Source organism: Anoplophora glabripennis, unplaced genomic scaffold (assembly GCF_000390285.2).
Source record: "Anoplophora glabripennis isolate ALB-LARVAE unplaced genomic scaffold, Agla_2.0 scaffold668, whole genome shotgun sequence".
Classification (NCBI taxonomy): domain Eukaryota; kingdom Metazoa; phylum Arthropoda; class Insecta; order Coleoptera; family Cerambycidae; genus Anoplophora; species Anoplophora glabripennis.
Window position 1 is genome coordinate 54433 of NW_019416781.1, and position 15091 is coordinate 69523.

Here is a 15091-nt window from a genome sequence, read left to right on the forward strand (position 1 = left end):
TTATTCAAATTGTTTATAAGTGAAAAACGCACGGTTTTTTAATGCACAATTTGAGAATGTTAATGTCAAAAAAACGGTGATATTTTTTAATAGGTCGCTTAATTACGTCTTTAAGATTACAATAACGCTTTCAGAATCATGTTTGGTTGAAAATTAACGCCTGTACAGAGGCTTAAAGTTCATAACTTTTGAAGCCTGCGTTATAAACAAATTGAATTGTACGAAAACCATTGCACCTACAGAGCCCACTTTTGGCACACTTTTAAAGTATGACAAAACTCTCAACTTGTCATAAGTTTTATAAAATTTTAACAATAAATGCGATAGTTATGAACAAATTAAAAAATGGGCACTTTTCTTGTTTTTTTTTTGCAATAATTTGTTTGTTTATTAACCGATTTTAATTTAACAAGTCTCATTTTGTAGATAATTTTATTCCCTACAAGCCGTCTGTGAGTAACTTGTCGCTAAAATTGATGGTTTTCCCTGCAAAATGAAAAAAATGTTTTCCTCACTTATTTGTTTAAATAGAAGTTAGCTAATAAAATTTTTTGACTCACGAGATGAAAGACGTCTTGTATTATGTTCCTTATGTAGTTTCTCTTTTATTTTCGCTAATTTTCCTGGTGTATAATGAGTGCTTTGAAAAAATATGTTATACTCGTATATTCAGTAGTACATCAAAAAATAAGATATTTTTTTCCTATAGACCATCGGTCTATTATCTTTTGTTTTTGAAATGCAGGGTGCCAAATATTTTTTAAGTTACTATTTTGTGACATTTTTTCTAATATAAATTATTTTAAACGAATAGATTGTTATAGTTTAGACCTGATGACATAAGGATTAAAATTACGTGCAGGTATCTAATTTTAAAAATTCTGTAACTAAATTAAGATATTTTCTCTGGATAGTTACACAAAATACAGATCTCTTTCCCTAATAGACAGGGTAATTCAGTCATAATGTCATTAATTTTAAGCAAGTATTAAGATCTAATAAAGGCAGAAAATCGAAAAAAAAAATTACTCGACCTTTTAAAAAATAATTACTCATTAACTCCCGTTATTTCGGCGCCCTACTTCGCAATTTCGTTTTTTCAGCCGTACTGTCATTTTAAATAGGTAGATACCATACTACTCTTTGAAAAGTAATAAATCACACAATAAGATATACGTACTACAAAGTGAATAATTAACTGAATATGATACTAAAACTCATAGTCAATTATAAATAATTGTGAAAACGATAACAATATTAAAAATACTAAATTGTAATGACGTAACATTCGAAAACAAGTATTGTCCTTTTACATTCGTTTTTATTAACAAATAAATAATTCTTGTTAATACTTAAAATGTAAAAAATATCTTATTCATTCATGTGTCTAGGTAAAAAGCTCTGTTTATTCGTTGTCTTTCACTACGGATTAAAAACGCATTAAAAGCTAGGTTAATGATCGAGTATTAAGGTAGGTTAAGATTCACTCTCGATAAACCTTTGTGGGTCAACGGTCAGGAGCGGTCCGAAAAAAGGTTTAAATGATTTGAAAATGGGTTTATCAACGTAAATATGCATTTTAAAATTGTTTTAATAGCGTATTCGTGTTCTACTGATGTTTCCCTATCTTATGACATAATGACTAAATCATCCTGTATGTTATTTATGCAAATAATAATTATGGATTTATTTTGAATAAAATTATACAACTCTTATTCAATAATAAAGAAATTTCTGAAATGTGACAGGATAAATTACCATATCAGCCTTGAGATCAATCTCACTCTAGTCGCATTACAAGATATAAAAAATAAAGTAGTACACATGTCGATTAATAAATGATACACGACGTTTAAAAAATAGCTGATAGAACATTAAAAAATAAGACGATTTTTCCTATGGACCATGGGTCTACCGTGTTTATTTTTGAGATACAAGATGATTTTTAAAAAGTTTTGACCACATCTTTGTTAAAAAATCATATACTGCACTTAGCTTTTTTTGAGAGTGTTAAGTCAGTCAGTATTCTTATTTTTCAATATCTTTTAGAGGCTGCTAGTGAGGTCTTTTCCAAGAACATTTTAGAACTTCTTTGAGATTAGGTTTAGTGAATTTTAGGTCACATATACGTAAAAATTAGTTTTACAGGGCGTTTTGAAAGCAATCTAAAAAATATGAAAGAACCTGATTCCTTAGATTATTCTATGATTTCATAAAAACATGTCAAAAAAGGTCCCACTTCTGACATACAGGGCGCTGAATTGTTTTCTTTTTGATATACTTAATGAACATATTCATTCTCTTCTCAACGCGCATCACATAAATATCAGTTGAAGGGTACTTATTATTTTTTTACTGAAATTAGAATATCATCGTATTACCACAGAAGTAGCTGTGGGATTCACATTATGTGCAGTTTCTTGGGAAGTCGTCTTGTAAATAATAATTTTAAATTTAACGAATGTAAAAGATGTGCTCTGATAATAATAATAAGGTTTTCTCTACTATACAGGGTATTTCGCATAAGAACCGAACAGAGACATATAGAGGAACCCAAAATATGGTAATTTAACGCAACTTATGTATCTTTATACTAAGCTGCACCCCTGAGAGTTATAGGCCTGGAAAGTGGGGTTTCAAATTTCGAAAGAAATCAATATCTCATTGTCAGTTATACTTAAACTTAAAAAAACCAAATTAGGTACACGGTGTGAGAGCATCGACAGTAAGTAGAGTTCAATTGAAGCATTTTAAAGGGTTGATACGGGATGATGGGCCTTTATAATGTGCATTTTTTAACCAATTGGTGAACTTAAAAAAAATATTTATTTTATGGGTATTTTAATTCCAAAGCTTTTCTTACTCTTGTTAGTTTTCAAAAAACTTGTCGTTTTCAACAAAAACACTAATAACTAATAATACGTATTATAGTTGTTATTTAAAATTATCGAAAATTCAAATTCAAAAGTTGGCTATGAATATAAACGTCAAACCTGACGATCAGGAAAAAAGTTGGAATAAGAATAATTTAATAGAAAAACAAACAACTTATCAACCCTTTAAAATACTTCAATTGAACTCTACTTATTGTCGATTAATGCTGTTAGTACCAAATTTGATTTTTCAATTCAAGTATAACTAAAAGTTGGCTATGAATATAAACGTCAAACTTGACGATCAAGAAAAAAGTTGGAATAAGAATAATTTAATAGAAAAACAAACAACTTATCAACCCTTTAAAATACTTCAATTGAACTCTACTTACTGTCGATTAATGCTGTTAGTACCAAATTTGGTTTTTCAGTTCAAGTATAACTAAGATTTATTTTCGAAATTTGAAACCCCATTTTCAAGGCCTAGGTATAACTTCTCAGGGATGCAGCTTAGTATAAAGGTAAGTTGCGTTAAACCACCATATTTTGGGTTCCCCTACATGCACCTGCTCTGTGTCGGTTCTTATGCGAAACACCCTACATATTCCAAAATTGGAAAGGTCGTAGCTATGTATATTATGTATTTAACATCATCAAAACTTAATTGTACCAAATATTGTTTTTGACAGAAATATGGCAAAAACAAAAGAATATACATGGTCCATAGCCTTATTTTTTATGTGATACCTTTTCAAAATAAAATATCTTATTAAAAAATAATTTTAATAAAATAACGTAATCTCGTAGTTATATGATAACCGATGTCATAATATCTTTTTCCCAATAAACTGGCTAAACACACATAAATTCTACCTGACACGTTATTTTCAGATAGGTAACTCATAAATTAAATATGTTACATAAAATTTAAATTTGACTGCTGTTGCGAGGATTGCCAAAAAGTATACTTTTTAATAAGTACCCTGTTAATGTTACTCTCAAGTGACTTATTACTGACAAACTAATAACTAAATAAATAAGATTTTATTAGTTTATGAAAGACATTAAATCTGGACGTCAATAGTAATAGGTCCACATCTAAAGTTATTTAAACTTGTAAATATGGAATTATTTATTTATGCAAATTACACTGGTACTATTTGCATATTAGCAAAAAATATTTCACTGAATCTAAGAATGAGTTGTGTATTACATAGCATCTATTTATAATAATAAATAATGAACTTGTAAATACTATTTTAAAATGTGGCATCACCTAGGTTAATAAAAACATGAATTATGTATTATTATGATCATTGGAATTTTGAGGATATTTTTTTAATTATGAAGTAATCTAAATTCTTGGTATTTAATTAAATAAATAAAATTTTAACTTTAAGGAATAAATTTGGATTTGATGACTTTTTGTTGTGATCTTATACCGGATGTCCCATGTTCCAATAAAAAGGACGAACTTGGAAAATTAAAAAAAAGCCAAAACACATAAATTTCGACTTTAAACTTTAAGGGTAGGTAACACTCTTTTGTAATGAAGTCAATCCCGCAAATCATTCGAGTGACACAAATTAAAAAGTATTAACATTGTCGTTAATAATATATTATTTGTCTTAAAATTGTTCTCCATTTTCCTCCCTCGTAGAAGAATTAGGTCGAGTAATCGGCTTTTTTTACAAAGTTTAGATTTAATGTATCCATTTTAAAAAATCAAGTTTTTCTGATATTCTAAATCTGATCTTTTCATTGGGACAGCCTATATGTATATATCCTTCATATTAAAATTAACGCACTACCTCGCGCACCTCGAAAAATAGGCCCCAATTTCAAAGACCCATCATTAAACCATACCCATTTTAACATTTTGTTTTTTTTATTCACATTATCTTTATAATTAATTGCGATACATAGTTAAACTAAAGCGCTCCAGTTTATTACAAAATTTTGAAAACAGAATATGAAAATAAAAAAATCAGTGACAATATGAATAGGCAACTTAGAAACCGTCAACCCCTACCTGCTGAAAGCTTAGGGAAATATGGAGTCAAGATCATTGCAAGTATGAGTCATCCATGACAAGACTTTATTAGAAACACTGATAGATTTTCGGTTTTGTTATTGATTTTGTTCTTACTTGTCACTAACATTTTGTATTATTACTGTCATGCCTAAGTTTTCAAATTTTCAATACAGAAACAAAGATGTGAAATAGAAAACAAATCTTTTAGAAAATATGAGACTATAGTTTGAATCAAGTAGATATTAATTATTTTAGCTGGCGCGGCGTAAAGACTTTGAAATTTCAAAAACACTTTTTTCTTGCACTCCGGATATGCTAAAATGTGACATTTAATTATAAATGTATATCTTAATGTCGTTACTATAAATCTTTACAAAAAACATTCCAAGAAATAACGAAATATACCTGCGCTTACATTATGATTACGATCATAATCATAGTATGTTTTATTATATGTAGGTAGATATTCGATATATTACATGTTATTATTAAGGGTATTAAGGATTTGAGAAGTATATATTACCAGAAAAAGTATAAGGTAAATCTGTAACAATAGTTTCAAGCCTTAATCATAATATGTGACTAAGTGTAGATTGATTTATACGCAGTTAGGTACTTAATGTAAAATTAATTACCATAGAAGCCGTAATTTTATTTTAATGTCTAAATAAATTGTGTAAACTTGTCTATTAATATTTTATTAAGATAAGTCTTAGACAGGAAAAATGTGATTCAGACGAAAAATACCCGGTTAGCTGATCTAATTTCAATCAAACTTTACACTAAGCAAGTAGGTAACTATATAAGTGTATTTATTTTAATACATACCTATTAAATTTACGTCAATGTTAAAAAACTATAAACATTCCAAGAAATAAAATGACGTATAATCAAGTTAATCATTTCACCAAATGTTAAGATTAAATTTAACACAAAGTAGATATTGAAACACTTTTAGGAATACATATAAACGAACAACACTGCTAATCTTTATCACATTTCTGTAAACCTCACTTTTTACTGATGTTGAATACGTTATTTAAATACAGACAACTTTATCGACACTAAGTTCCCTGTGGTCGACCGTAAACTAACCTAAACTAACGCATGCTGATTTCATATTGTTATTGTTAATACATGTTGGGGAACAGTGAGTAAACACCAAGCCGACGGCATTGCAATTTGACCTTTGAATACCAATAATTCTACGAGTATTTTCATGATTATTAGTAATATTTTTTATAAAAATCCATGGCGTATTTTACGACATCTACAATAATTGAAAAAGTCTAAGGCAATTTTAATATTAAGTAATTTATCACTTAGGCTTGTTGACTATAGTCTCCATAAAATACAGGGTGTAACACTACTGCGTAACAAAAATAAAGAAGCGTTTTCCTTTTCCAAATTTATTTTTCTTACACTTGCACTTAAAACGTTCATTTTTCAAGGTGACATAGGGTGTTGAAGTTTTAAAAAATCTTTAAACATCTTCTGACTATTAAAATATTAAACATGAATGAAATGATATTAGGTAGGTACTGTGATTATACAGGGTGATTCACAAACGGTGACCAAAAATGAAACCTCGCATTCTTTAGTGGATTTTAAGAGGACTCTTTCGTATAAAATTTTTATCTAGGTCGCTTCGTTAAAAAGATACAGGTTGTTAAACTTAAAAAAATATTTTTAATTTTTTTAAATAATTTAAAAACTAGTAAGTGAAATAATTTGAAATGTACATGTATTTATGTAAACATTGTCCAAAATCTGAGGCCTTTTTCTAAAATTTATTAATGCTCCAATGACGGAGAAACAGGGTATCGGTAGCAAATTTTTCTAAATAATAGTACGCCACTGCTTTACGATAACAGTTATTATATTTTCGGATTCGTCTTTCAATTTTCTACAATTCACTACTACCTTACGTTATTCGAAAAAAAGCCTGATTTTCGAGTAAAACTTAAAAGACAAACTGAAAAAATTTACATGACATGACAAACACTAATCATTCGGTTATTTAATCAAATGAAGAAATTAAAAACTACTCATTTTAATGATTTTATTTGAGTAAATGCTCAAAAATACCTCCATTGAACACGGGATCGACACCCCACAAGAATAAATCCAGTAGGTTGAGATCCGCTGTTTTCAGTTCGCTTTTTAAGTTTTACTCGAAAATCAGGCTTTTTCGAAAAACATAAGAGAGTAGAAATTTTTACAAAATTGAAAGACGAATCTGAAAATATCATGATTGTTACCGTAAAGCAGTGTCGTACTATTTTATTTAGAAAAATACACCCTGTATCTCCGCCTCTGGAGCATCTAAATATTAGGAAAAGGCCTCAGATTTTGGATTATATTTACATAAATACATGTGCCCAATTTCTTATTTTCACTTACTAGTTTTTAAATTATGTATTTAAAAAAATTAAAAATATTTTTTAAGTTTAACACCCTGAATATTTTTAACGAAGCATTCTAGATAAAATCCTAGATAAAAATTTTATATGAAGGACTCTTCTTAAAGGTCATGTCAATAATGAAGGGGTATACAGAGGAGGTCAAAATAGATGTAGTACTTCATATAAAATTTTTTCCTATCAAGCTTCGTTGTGGAGTTATTCGCCTTCAAAGATAGAAGTTTGAAAAACAAATTCCAATTATAACATCTAAGTCGTTACCATGACAAAAAATAATTATTATTACCTAAAAAACTATCAATTTGCAAAAATTTTATTAAACATTTATGCAGTGCATAATTTACATTCTTAAGAAAATAATTTCTTAATTTAAAACAAAAGAATATAGTTTCCTCGTCTGACAGTCAATTGTCCCTCCCTTCTTTGTAATACATATTTTAATATTGCTTTTGAACCTAAACGAAACACATTTTGACATTTTTTTATGATACAAATCATTTTGGGGGATGTATCAAATTTTCGATTAAAAAATCATTACTATAGTTTCTCAAATTACCTATGGAGTTATAAAAATTATCATAGCAGGCGTTCATACCCGCGAATAATGCCGAAATACTCAAATGCGCAAAATTACATGCCGTTTTCAACATTTTTCTTTACTACCTACATTTTTTTATGTTCTTTTGTATTCCTATTAATCTAGAACAAAATGAAAGTGTTAATTTCTAACCGTATTCATTCAACATCTATGGGAACACGTTAAAATTAATTATGTATTGCTTTTTTTCGCATTTCGCGAGTGAGTAGATGGGAATACACTTTCTGCTCACAGTAAGGATTTTCCTTTGTATCCTACTCTACTCGAGTGCAGAAATTGTAAAACACCATTGTTGCAGTGTGTAGAAATGATTCCCAAGTTTGTGATAAATAGCTTAAGGCTTAAACTACATAATTTTAAAACAAATACATATTTCTTTTATGGATAATTTCATGTTTTATCAATATTTTAATAAGATTTTATTGATTAAAATTTCATAATTTTTGTCCATAAACAAAAAAATTTAAATTTTATGAGTTTGCCTATTTTACTGAATAAAGTTATAGAATAGAAGGCATACTTAATGATTATTTGCAAATCCGTAACCTACTTTATTGAATCAAAATGTAATAAAATATATCTCATGATCTAATTACTTGCTTTTGCATAGAGATGACAAAATGCCATCTCAATAATCTAAACAGGGTGTAACTAAAATATTTGAACAAATTTGTATCCTTTATTGAAATACTTTATTCAAATTTGGACCGTTCTTGATTTTCTGTAAACATGTGTCATAACTGTCATATAGACTTGAAAAAACTTGTTTACAAAAAAATTAGTGATAGATTAACTAGTGGCAACTCGTGGCAATATACAGTCCGTCCCAAAAAGACACGAACTCTTTGATAACTTTTCAGTAGTACATAAAATCATTTCAAAAAAGTTTTAGATAAAGTTGTAGGATATCAAGTAACCAATATTCTGGTGATCTTGAGCAAATTTGGGGTTAGAAAATTTTTCCTGTTTTTTGAAGATCAAACATATTTTTCTTTGAATTACTCATTGTTTCAAGCAAAATTTGTAATATTTTGAATGACAAATTACATGGTGACCTTGGACTTGACCTTCGTCACAAGTTGCAAAGTCAAGCTAAGGACAATTTAATATCAAATGGAATACGAAATTTTTATGAAATTATTATTTTTATATTACGTCAAATTTTTTTATCGAGGTCTGGGAACAAGTAGTATATTGACAGCAATTTTGAAATTTAACACATTGTTAGATCAAATCAAAGAAAACATTTTTATCACAGAAAAATGAGTGTGACTACGAGGAAATATAGAAAAATATTTCTGATTGACAGTCGGACGTAAAATTTGATTTGATTTGTTTTCAAAAAAGTTTTAGACATTTTCAGGTACATTAAGATAAATAGCAAAAAAGAATTTCGGGGTGGTAAAAATTAAAGTGGTTTTATAATGAAACTTGGGATCCATACTGTGTTTTAGGATATGTTTTCTATGCTAAGCTAACAGAGCACTTTCATGGTGAAAAAATTTCAATCGAAATTTGGGAAGTAAATTAAAATAGGGGTTGCCAACACATCTCAAAAAGGGTTGCACATGTGTAAAATATTTTTTTATTTCATAATTGACTAATACATACAAAGTTGACATTTTTCCATAAATTACATTTTCTTTATAGTTAAACCTATTTAAGTTTTAATTTCATACTAATAATAATATAATAATAATATTTTATTTTTCAAACTTTATAATGCTGATAACTTTATGAAGAATTAAAATTTTTGATAAAAAATAAAAGAAAACCTGGCTGTGTGCCTGCATAAGTTGATTATGAAAAGAAAAATACTTGGCAAATATATAGGCAATCCTAATCGAAATTTTGGATGAAAAATACACATGTTGGTACATTTGAATTCGTGACAAGATGTATTCATTGAAAGCAGTAATAACTGACATATTTTAACAAGGTACAAGACTGAAAGTTGAAGCAAATCTAACGTGAGTTGTTAAATTTTGACCACTATTTCACAAAATTAACAAATTTTTAATGTTGTTAATGCAACTTGTCGGTTGCAAATTTGTTTCCGCTGCCCCTTCCTTGGAGAGCTATGCTGTTTTACTCTTGCTATTGAAATCAGTCAGATAAGATACATATTCGATATTTTCATTTGTTTTTGAACTACAGTGAAGTATAATTTTATATGTATATACAGAGGCATAACAAAGTTTTGCGAGTTTAAATGCGTTCTAATGGTCGCTTATGATACAACGAAATCGTCGATAAATTAGAATTTCTCATCCCAAAAAACCATCGGATACGAAATTTCACGAAATTAGCTCAAAGTAGTTGAAAGATATTAAAGAAAATGTTATTTATTTTTTCAAATTTGACACCATGTAGCTCTGTTATTATCAATTTTTTGACTAAGGCAAGTTTAGTTAAATCGACTTATTTTGAGCCGTACTATATCTGGTGGAGTGTTATACAGATCCTTTAGAGCAGGGATGCACATACCGCGGCCCGCGGGCCGCATGCGGCCCGCTGTCGATGTTTATGCGGCCCGCCAACGAATTTTAAAAGTATTCTACTCGCCGCGCTCCGGTCCAAGCATATTATTATGAGACTAGAAATCTGTCGCATCAACTAGATTACAGATTCGCGAAACACGTCGATCCCCGAACAAAGTGGATGGTTCTCGATGTTTGGTAACTCGTATAAATACGACGCATCGCCGGCTACCGGGGCAGTTAAGTTTTGACTACGGATAAGCGAACGTTATACTGTTTGAGAACTGTAATCTGTGACGAGTAAATATTTCGTCGTTCGAACTTGGCTTTTACCGACTGTAACATATAATATTAATTTTGATATGGATAAACCAGGCCCCAGTAAGAAACGTAGTCGTAAGGTTGAAGATGAAAATCGACAGTTTCATGATATTTGGACCGAAAAATACTTTTTTATTTCATCGCATAACAAAATTGTCTGTTTAATATGCAAGAGTAGTGTTTCTATTCCGAAGGAATATAATGTGAAAAGGCACTATGAAACCCAGCATCCAACTTTTACCAAATTAACTGGCGAAAATCGAACGCAAAGAATTTCCACTTTACAACGGGAACTAATAGGCCAGCAATCTATGTTTACAAAACCAATTCAAGATGCTGAAACAGCCACTGAAGTTAGCTTTGAAATATCTCGAATAATAGCGAAAACTTGTCGGCCTTTTAAAGATGGTGAGTTTGTTAAGCAATGTTTGGATATCGCCGCAAAAAAAATTTGTCCGGAAAATGTAAAGAAGTTTGAAAAAATTCAGTTAAATCGGATGACTGTTCAAAGAAGAATTACCGCATTAGCAGATAATATAGAAGAGCAATTAGCTACGAAATCGAGAAGTTTTGAGTATTTTTCTATAGCGCTCGACGAATCTACAGATATAAGTTCAACTGCTCAACTATTAATATTTTTACGAGGTGTAACGCAAAATTTTGAAGTGAGTGAAGAACTGATTGGTATGAGTTCTTTGACAAGTCAAACCAGGGGAAGTGACATGCTCAAAGCTCTTCTAGAAAAATGTTCTATAATGGATTTGGATTTAACGAAAATATCTGGAATTACAACTGACGGAGCACCTTCAATGGTTGGAAGTACATCTGGGATAGTAACTCTGTTAAAAACATATTTACAAACTAAAAACATAAATACCAAGGAATTAATGCAGTTTCATTGTATTATACATCAAGAGGCCCTCTGTTCAAAATTATTGGGATTTGAAAATGTTATGAAAGTTGTAGTACCTACCGTAAACTTTATAAAATCACGAGGTCTCAATCACCGACAATTCAAACAATTTCTCGAGGATATTGAAAGCGAATATGGTGATCTCCTGTTTTACACTGAAGTAAGGTGGCTAAGTCGTGGGTTGACACTACAGCGATTTATTAACTTGATTGAAGAAATCCAACTATTTCTGGCGGAAAAGAAAAACGACGTCCCCGAACTCGACAACCCTGATTGGCCGTGTGACTTAGCGTTTCTTGTAGACATCACAAATCACTTGAATGTCTTAAATACGCGACTCCAAGGCAAAGATCAATTGATTTCGCAGCTATACTCTCAGATTTCGTCCTTTCAATGCAAACTGAGTCTTTTCAGGACACAAATCAATTCAGCCAATTACGGTCATTTTCCGAACTACAAAAAAATTATGGAGAAGTTCAATAAAACTGACGTCAATTTCGCTCATGTTGAAAAAATTGATATTTTGATACAAGCTTTTGAAAATCGTTTTGTAGACTTCAAAAAAGTTAAACCGCTATTGGACATTTTCAGCAATCCTTTCAACATTTCACCCGAAAATGCGCCGGAATTAATGCAGCTGGAATTAATAGACATGCAAAATGATGATAATTTAAGAAACAAATTTAATGAAGGTAATTTACTCAACTTCTACCGTTGCGTTGATAAAAACGCTTATAAAGAGTTGCGAATAAATGCATTGAAATGCGCAAGCTTATTTGGATCGACGTATATTTGTGAACAAACGTTTTCAGTGATGAAACTTAACAAAACGAAAAACCGAAACCGTCTGGCAAATGAAAATTTGGAAGCAATTATACGTGTGGCTACAAGTAATGTGGAGCCAAATATAAAAAAACTTGTTAGTTCAATGCAATGTCATGCATTAAAATAATAAAACATGAAATATTACATTGTAATGATTACATAATTATTACAACAAACATATTTGAAGGTTATTTTATTTTTATCATTGTATTTCATACTATTTAAAAATAAAAAATTTTGTGTTAATAAATATTGTTTGTAGTGGCCCGTCCTTGGCTTATATTTTTCCCGAGTGTCCCCTGTTCCCTATAAGTCTGTGCATCCCTGCTTTAGAGACACTATGTATATATCTTCCGTTAAAACTATCCAACATGATTGTTTCGTCTTAGAGTCTTTAGCGATACTAACTTTTTGGGAAATTTCATGATTATGAAAACTTATATTTTTTTAATAGGAATTTAATATTTTCGATATCAATATTTTACTGAGAAGAAGAAATTCAATATCAATATACATATATTGAGAAGTTAAAGAAAGCTATTTCCATAAATTCTTTATTAATGAATCGGTTTGAATAGTTTTGGTGTAGAAAATGTGGTAATAACAACTTAAAATTTTGGTACCTATATTTAACAATAAAAAGTATCAATGCCTTGATCAGAAAAATTAAAATGTGCCTTCCTGACTCGATATCGGTCTTTGTATTCTACAATTCGACATCAAATTGAAACAAAACAAATACGTACCTAATAAAAAACGTTACAAGGGTATTCTGATTCTTAATGGGCATACTCCACATTTCATTTAGGAGAAGGAACATTTTATTGACACATGTACGTTTAGATAACACGATGGCAGGAAATATAGGATAACATAAAAATATGCTTTATCTAGTAAAAACGGAAATAAAACTTATCACAATTTTACACGCAGAGTGACACACAATAGGGAGGTAAAGTGTAACAATTTAACGGGTTGAATTTATAAGATGACGACAAAATGTTCTGATTTACGTGCTTTTGAAAAAGCTTTGTAATAAAAGAAAAAATACGCTGAAAATTTATTGCCAAAATTTTCATAAAAATAATCTTCAAATATACCTAAAAGTAGAACAGATTGTTTTTCTATAAGTTGAAAGTCAAAGCTCAATTTTTATTGATGGTCTGAGAACATGAGAATAAACGAAAATTTACATTAGTTGTGTTTGTTGAAAAGTTTGCGACATATGTAAAAAATTTGTAGTTATAAAAATTTTCAAAAAACTATTTGGCGACTATCATTGATATCTCTCAATGTCAAGATATTTAACAGCTTTTAGGACTTAATCAATTTTAGGATTACACACACGACGATTAAACGAAATAAAATATTGAAAATTATTATTTGGCAAAATCTGCTATCCGATTATTGTTTTAAATCTTTAAAAATAATTTTTTACGGAATATTGTATGAACTAGCAATAATATAAAATGATATTTCATGAACTGCCTACTTGATTTTCATATAGCTATTCGACGTTTTATAAAACGCCTAAAATTTTCAGTCAAATTTGTAAATTGTATAGTATTTACACATAATTTTACAATTTGGCCCGAGAACTTATACTTGAAAATATGGGGAAACAGGGAACCACCTGACTTGAGATGGATATACAAGTTGGAGAAAGTCTATAGATGTCGCCACAAAGATTTTGTAGAATACCAATTTTGACAATTGCAATTATGAATCATTTTATGTCATTCATGTTGCTCATGTTTATTGTTGGTTAAGTTTGGCGAGTGTTGGTGTGTGTTTTATTTGTGTTTTTAGTGTGTTTTATTAGACATTTCATTCACATTTATTTATATAACATAATAATGTCTGATCATCATATAATCACATTTTTTTATTAATAATAAAATGTTTTGTTTTTTTGTTTTTTTAAATAAAAAATGTGATCAGAGGTAGGTAGTTTTTTTTATGGATATCAACACAACGAAAAATTTAAAGTTGCATAATAAATCTCTATTACAAGAATTAATCAAAGATTGGTTTAGTAAAATTATTTACTTGTAATATTTTTTTATTCACCGTGAAAGCTAATACAATATAGAAAGCACTGAAACTCTATAATCATTTTCACTCTTTTTTTTCAAAATATGTACTGAAATTTGAAATTTTTTCAACAAACATTTTAAAAAGTTACAGTATCAAAATTATTTCTTATTTTAAGTAGGAAGACTATTAGAGCATTTAAAAGTGTCTTTAATGCTTGAGTGATTTTAATGCTTTTTATCAAATGTACTTATTTTCTCATGGTGACAAAAAAAATTATCTACGTGAAAATTATTTTACAAAATCAATTTCTGAGTGATCTGTGTAGGGTGAGATTTGTTATGTAATTTTAAATTTAGCGGCGGCAGAATACCTAAAACAAATATTGAGTAGGTAGGTATATAGTTGTAGAGCGTACAACTAGATGGCGCTTGCATCTTTTACCGGCTACAGGTAATTTAACTCACTGTATTACCGATAATTCCTAGAAAAGGAAAGCAATAGAAGTTGGAGAAAGTGTCAACAGTTAGCGCTGTTAATGACCACGAAATCTGTTCAAGTTTCCTATCTATAGTATCATTTATCTAGG

General features: G+C 29.5%; 1 protein-coding gene across 3 annotated transcripts in view; it reads right to left on the reverse strand.

Moving 5' to 3' along the window:
• Nucleotides 1-15091, reverse strand: part of LOC108912707 (cytohesin-1) — a 94612-nt gene that overhangs the window by 49477 nt on the left and 30044 nt on the right. The window contains exon 1 of one of the 3 annotated variants that reach the window (XM_018718026.2): nt 5737-5978. The exons of the other annotated variants lie outside the window; for them this stretch is intronic. The gene's annotated coding sequence lies outside the window, so the exon portion shown is untranslated. Of the gene's footprint in view, nt 1-5736; nt 5979-15091 lie in introns of those variants that run through there. 3 annotated transcript variants of the gene reach the window in all.